The following is a 7,403-nucleotide window of genomic DNA, read 5'->3' as shown; positions in this document are numbered from 1 at the left end:
ACCATTCAAAGGCAAAAAAAATCCAACTGTAAAATGTGTCCAGTTGGCAAATGGATCCTGGTCTCTATGAGGTTCCAGAGAGCCCGTGTGTGTGGAATATCATGTAACGTGCCTGGCACACAGCAGGCCCTGTTACGAGGTGACGTTGTTCCTGCTATGGAGTGTGTCAGCAGGGCAGGTCCCATTTGATAGAGGAAGAAACAGGCAAATTGTCTACATTCTTTCAGTGAATGTTCACCACATCTCTGTGAGGTAGATATTCCTATATCCCCCAAAAAGCAGGGGAGGATGAGCAAAGTCAAGCTGCTTGCCCAGGGTCGCTGAGAGCACAAGTGGCAGAGCTGGGATTCAGAACCCCCACTGCGATGTCTGTGGCCACTGGGTTGAAGTAACTCCACTGTGGTGATGGTAGGGGTCTAGAAAAGTGAAAGATACACACTCTCTCCTTTCTAGATGGTCTGACAAGGAAGCCCATGATACTCCCTGGAGCTTGAGAGGACCGAGGAGAGCCAGGTGGGGAGTACAGGAGGTGCCCGCTGGTGTCACAGCTACAGCCCAGCTCTGAATCTCCTATGAGGAGAGGTGGCAGGAGTGCCTAGGGCTTCGGGGGAGGGGATGTTCCATTGACCTCATTGGCTGGGAGTCCTTCCAGTCACTTCCGTCTCAGACCCTCTCCCCTACGTTGCCTGCCAGGGCTGGGGAGAGATCCTGTCATGGACACCCTGTGCCTGATTCAGGGAGGGGAGTCAGGCCCATTTCCTTTCTCCTTGGTCCCTTAACCCCCTGCCAAATGCTGAGCTAGCCTGAGCATCCCTGCTGATACAGGCTTAACACAAGGCTGACATAAGGGAAGCCATGTTGTAGAAAAGAAACCTTATTGTAGTGGTGTAATTTTAAATGACCTCTGATTAACTAACCCAGACGTGCTCTGCAGATTTTATGGCCCCTCCAAGCTGCTATAAATTGATAACTTTGTTCTTTTGAGTTCCTTAGGAATGTGATGGCCCCTAGGCAGAGAGTCTATGCTGATAGCCATCATCAATGAGAACTGAAAGATCAGGGTATAGGACATTGCTCCATTCTCTGATGCATAGCCAGTAAAACAAAAGACTATCAGGAACTGTGACCAGATGTCGGCCCCACCCAGAGATCAGATAGAGGCCCCCCACCCAGAGACCAGATGCCTCCTCCAGCTGGAGACCACCCCCCTATATAACTGGCCTGTAGTCTTTGTTCTGTAAGATGGCTCTTTCAGGCATTAGTTGGCCATCTTCCCTCTTTCTAGCAAGCTGTAATAAAAAGTCCTTTCTCTCCTACCACCTTACCTCTTGACTATTGGCATGTCTTGCGATAGGCAGACAACCACCCTTAGGTGGTAACACTGCTTTCCTTCCAAGGCCATGAGTGAACTAAGGGCCAGGAACAGGAGCTCAGACCCAGGGGCTAGTGGTGGCCTTAAAAATATGTGCAGGAATGAATTCTGAGTCAAGGTGGGTGTTTCTTTTTCCTCTCTTAAAATCTTTTTTTATTAAATGACTTCTCAAATTTTTAAAATTGACATCTACCCAGTGCAACCAATGAAACCATTCAAAGAAAAAAATTAATGAACACCTTTACCTGGCCCACAGTCCCTCAGGTGATCAGTGCTAACTACTTGTAGGTCACCTTTCACAACCTCCTCTATACTCATTGTTATGGACTGAATTATGTGCCATGTGCGCCGCCCCCCCCACCCCTCCCAAACTCGGACATTGAAGCCCTAAACCCCTCAGTGTGAGTGTGTTTGGAGACAGGCCCTGTAGGGAGGTAATATAGGTTGTAGGGGTAGAACCTTACAGAGCAGAGGGCTGACAAATAGAAATGGCAGGCAATAGGACGTATTGGAGTATGTGAGGAAGCCATTTGGTACAAATCTAATTCGGCTTGATTTTTTTTTTTCCAAAAGAGCCTGACATGGCCACTGAGCATGCATTGTATATCTGCTTTAAACATTTACTATGGCAAGAACAAATGTCCTTAAGATAAAGGTGCAACTTACCCCCACATTGGCATTTCCTTAAGGATAAGCATCTTTATTTAGATAGGAACTGATTGCTGCATTCACCTTTGACAACCCAGCTCACCTGTGACCACCCAGCTGGAGACAACAGACCTGCCACCCTGCTGTGTCCACCAAGACAGCAGACCCATCTGCTGTGTCCATCAATCACTGTGCCGACAGAGCAGTCTCGTGACTATTGTAAAAGGGACATTTCAATCGTATGTGAAACATCCTCTTTGGGGATAAATAACCACTCTGTACACCCCACTTCTTCGGTGCCCTTTCTTCCTTTGAGAAGAAAGGCCCCGGGCCGTGGTCCTCACATTTTAGCTCAGAATAAACTCACCCAAATTTTCATTTATAGATTGGTTATGGATTATTTTCGTCAACAGGCCATTTGAGGACACAGAGAGAAAATAGCTATCTACAAGCCAGGAAGAGAGCCTTCACCAGAAACAACCCTGATAGCGTCTTCATTTCGGACTTCTGGCCTCCAGAACTACGAGAAAATGCACTTCTGTTGTTTAAGCAACCCGGACTGTGGTATTTTGCTGTGGCAGCCCTAGGAGACACATGCATCCAACTCCCACACAAAGACCCACATACAAGGAGGAGAGGGTTTTATCTGAACAAAAATAAGATCATGTTAAGCCCACATTACTCTGAAAGTAGCCTATCTTATTGACACTACTTAATGGCCGCCTGGCTCCTGGCTCATGCTATATCCCACTCCATTAGGACATCCTGCAGGCCCCCACCCACAACCCCTTAAAATGTCTCCAGAATCCAATCCCTTCTCCCCACCTCACTGTTTCCACCTTGGCGTAAGCTCCAGCCTCTCTCTCGCTGCAGCAGCCTCTTCACTCTTCTCTGCTTCCATTCTTCCCTCCTTCAGTCTGTTCTCCTCACAGAAGCCAGAAGGATCCTTTAAAAGTTGAAATTAGGTCACGCTGCTCCTCAGCTCAAAACCCTCCAGTGGCTTCCCATCCTATGCAGAGTAAAGACCAAAGTCCTCACCAGGGGCTACAAGGCCCTACATAGTCTGCACCATATGCACACGCATGCACACACATGCACACACACACACACCCAACTCTACTGCTCCCCTCTCTGATCTCAGCTCTTACCCCTGTCCCCGACCACCCTGGCCTCCTTGATGTTTCTATATCCCACCTAGCACACTCCCAAACCAGGGGCTTTGCACCTGCTGTTTCCTCGGTCTCGACTGCCTTTCCTCCTCTTAGCCACAAAGTTCCTTCCCTCATTTCCTTCTAGACTCTGTCTCCCAAGCCACCTTTATTCTTCTTCCTGGCACTTACCACCATCTGGCATTCTACGTATTTATTTGTGTAGAATATTTATTTATTCTACATATTTATTTATTTATGGTCTTTCTCCATCAAGATGAGAATTTCAGGAGCAACAAACCTGTCTTGTTCCCTGCTAAATCCCTAGTACTTAGAACAGTGCCAGGTTCATGGTTGATGCTCAGTAAATGTTTAAGGAATGAAAGAATGAATAAATCTCTCCAAGTCAGTAGATATAACAACCTTTCAACTGTTGCATGCATTTGCTAATGCGGATGGATCAGATTCATTTAACCATCCTCCTATTAATCATGTTTAAGTTATTTCCATTTCTTTCTACTTTAAAAAATGTTTGTGATAAACATTTTTGCACGCTCTAGTATAGTGGTCCTTTTATTTCTATAGAATTTTTTCCCTAAAGCTGCATTGATGTATCATGAGATTGGCATAGTTTAAATTTTCTTTCTTTCTTTCTTTTTTTTTTTTTTGAGGAAGATTAGCCCTGAGCTATCTGCTGCCAGTCCTCCTCTTTTTGCTGAGGAAGCCTGGCCCTGAGCTAACATCCGTGCCCATCTTCCTCTACTTTATACATGGGACACCTACCACAGCATGGCATGCCAAGCAGTTCCATGTCCACACCCGGGATCCGAACCAGTGAACCCCAGGCCGCTGAGAAGCAGAACATGTGAACTTAACTGCTGCACCACCAGGCTGGCCCCTGGCATAGTTTAAATTTTAATAGCCATTACCAGTTTTCCTTAGTCACAGTTCACAGGCAAGTCCCAAAACAAGGCCAAATCATTTTCCTAAACTGGGGCCAGGGTAACATTGCCCTTAGATCAGGCAAGGGGGCCTCTATCCTGGGTCCCCACTTTAGAAGGCCCTGCATGTCACAAACACAAAATTCTACATTTATTAAAGGTGCAGGGCAGCTCTTCTCCCCTGGGATCCTGCACTCAGTGCTGGGCTGGTGCAGTGTGACCTGCAACTCTGAACATGACCGCCCGTGATTAACACCCTAAGCCTCCACATTTCCTCCTATACTCTCAAGACAAAAGATTGCTGAGTCCAGATGCTGTGAAGGTTTGGGGGTTGTACCCCTGTTACCTTGGAGACAGTCATTGCTTTGGAAGGAGAAAGAATTTAACTGGCTGACTTGTGTAGATAAAAGACAAATTTGTCCCATCCACTCTCTTAGAGAGCATGAATTCAATAGGTCCTGGCATAACTAAATATTGTTTCTCAATAGTCCTAAGGGTCCATTTTTGTTGTTGTTGTTCTAATTTGTGATTCTGGAGGCATTCATGAATTAGCTCAGTACTCACAACAGTTGCACATGATGTTTATGTCAGTTATCTATTGCCGTGTAACTGTAGGGGTTCAGAATGAGTCTCCCCAGAATGTGTCACTTTAGCATGCAGATTATTTTGAGCTGAAGACAATCAAGGCCCAAAAGACTAAAGAAGAGTTTTTTACCTCCCCTTTAACTGCCTAAAATAATTTAGATAGGGAGCCAGTACCAGGAAGAGAGCTATCATCAACGATAACTTCGTTTTACTTGAGAAGACCTCCCCCCACCCCCTACGAGCATGGCATGCCAAGCGTTTGTTTACCAAACATTTTCTCTTTCCATTTCTTTGTGAATTGCCTTCCTCCCCTTTGAAGTTCCAGGCCCCTACCCCCTTCTCCTTAGCTCTGGATAGCATATAAGCCTCAATTGCTTGACTACCTGTGGACCTCACATTCTTATGGAGCCATCATATGTTTGAAATTAAATTTGATTTTCTCCTACTAATCTGTCTTATGTCAATTTAATTATTAGGCCAGCCAGAAGAACCTAGAAGAGTAGAGGAAAATTTTTCCTCCCCTCATAACAAACCACACTGAAATTTGGTGGCTTAAAACAACAATTTAGGGGCCGGCCTGGTGGTGCAGTGGTTAAGTGCTCACGTTCCGCTGTAGTGGCCCAGGGTTCACTAGTTTGGGTCCCCGTTGAGGACATGGCACTGCTTGGCACCCCATGCTGTGGTAAGCATCCCACATATAAAGTAGAGGAAGATGGGCACGGATGTTAGCTCAGGGTCAGTCTTCCTCAGTAAAAAGAGGAGGATTTGCAGTAGTTAGCTCGGGGTTAATCTTTCTCAAAAACAAAAAACCAAAAAAACAAAAAAAATAAGAGCTGGCTATCGGCTGGGGTAACCTCAGTTCTCTTCCAAATGGGCTTTTATTCCCTAGGCTAGAACAGGTGTTTTCAACTAACGGCAGAAATGTTTCAAGAGAGCAAAAGCAAAAGTTACAAGTCTTCTTAAGGCCTGCCCTTGGGAGTTGCACAGTGTTACTTCTGAATCATTCTGTTGACCAATGAAGGCTTAAGGAACACCTGGATCCAAGGGTGGGGGGAGGGGCAAGAACAGACTCTCTCTCTTGATGGGAGGCATGGCAAAAGTCATATTGCAAAGGAGCCAGACACAGGGAGGTAGGCTGTGTTGGGACCATAATATAACCATATACCACAGTGTCTGAGGAACATTTTGCCATATTAAAGAATTCATATTTTTCTTATGTTTGCATACATGTAGTTGTAGTTGCAAGATATTTTGTGTAATGCAGATTCTTTGCTTTGCTTATTAAATGGACATTAAAACCCCAGAATTTTGAAGTTTTATTTTTATATTAATAATTAGGGGGCCAGCCCTGTGGCCAAGTGGTTAAGTTTGTGCACTCCGCTTCGGTGGCCCGGGATTTCGCTGGTTCAGATCCTGGGCGCGGACATGGCACTGCTTGTCAGGCCATGCTGAGGCAGCATCTCACATGCCACGACTAGAAGGGCCTACAACTAAAAAATAGGCAACTGTGTGCTGGAGGGATTTGGGGAGAAAGTGCAAAAGAAAAAAAGAGGAAGATTGGCAACAGTTGTTAGTCAGGTGCCAGTCTTTAAAAAAATAATAATAATAAGATTTAGTTAAAAAGCAGGAAAAAGTTAAGTAAAAAATCCAGCTTTACTTAAATAATTTTGATTTCAAAATTTTATATTTGTTAATTAAATTTCTGTATTTTGCTTTGTAATATTAATAATTTTGAATGTTTTAGAAGAAAAGCACTTTATTTTCTAAACTCAGATCACTGGGAGTGACTACAAGTGGAACATGGATCTGATGGGGTCCAGGGCAGACTGCCCCAAGATGCGTCACTCTGGTATGTGGACTATTTTGAGCTGAAGACAATAAAGGCTCAGACTCAGCAAGAACATTCGACCTTTCCCCCCTAACTGCCTAAAAGAAATTTAAAATAAAGGCCTGTTCCTAGGACAGGCCATCACCATAGATAACTTTGGGTTCCGGTAGACTGGGAGGATCCTTGCTAAGCCCACTCTTATCAAAGTTCTATTTACCAAACATTTGCTTTTCCATTTCCATGTGGGTTGCCTTCCTCCCCTTTGAAGACCCAAACCACTACCCCAAATGTCCTCCTTGTCTGTAGCTAAAGATACTTAAACAGGCAGCCTCGGCCAGTTGACTGAGTTGCTCAGTTTTCCTGAGCCTCTCCCATGTATACATGTTACAAAGCTTTGTTTAATTTTCTCCTGTTATTCTCTCTCATGTGAATTTAATTCGTTGTCTGTCCAGAAGGACCCAGGGCGGGTAGAGGAAATGTCTTCCTCCCCTACAGATTGATTTAGAAAATATGACAATGGAGCTCAGTAAAGAAAAAAGTCAAAAAAGGAAAGGTGGTCAGAAAGGTAATCTGCTTAAATTTTCAAAAACCAAAAACACTGAAAATAAGCAGTCTTCTGTTGAGCAGGTTTCTCATAAAGTTTGTGAGCAGAGAACTTCATAAATTCTTTACTTAATGAATTTTTTTTTTTTGGTGAGAAAGATTGTCTGTGAGCTAACATCTGTTGCCAATCTTCCTGTTTTTGCTTGAGGAAGATTGCCACTGAGCTAACGTCTGTGGCAATCTTCCACTGTTTTGTATGTGAGATGCTGCCACAGCATGGTAAGTGGTGCTAGGTCTGTGCCCGAGATCTGAACCTGCAAACCCTGGGCTGCCAAAGC

Source organism: Equus asinus, chromosome 6 (assembly GCF_041296235.1).
Source record: "Equus asinus isolate D_3611 breed Donkey chromosome 6, EquAss-T2T_v2, whole genome shotgun sequence".
Classification (NCBI taxonomy): domain Eukaryota; kingdom Metazoa; phylum Chordata; class Mammalia; order Perissodactyla; family Equidae; genus Equus; species Equus asinus.
This window is presented reverse-complemented; position numbering follows the sequence as displayed.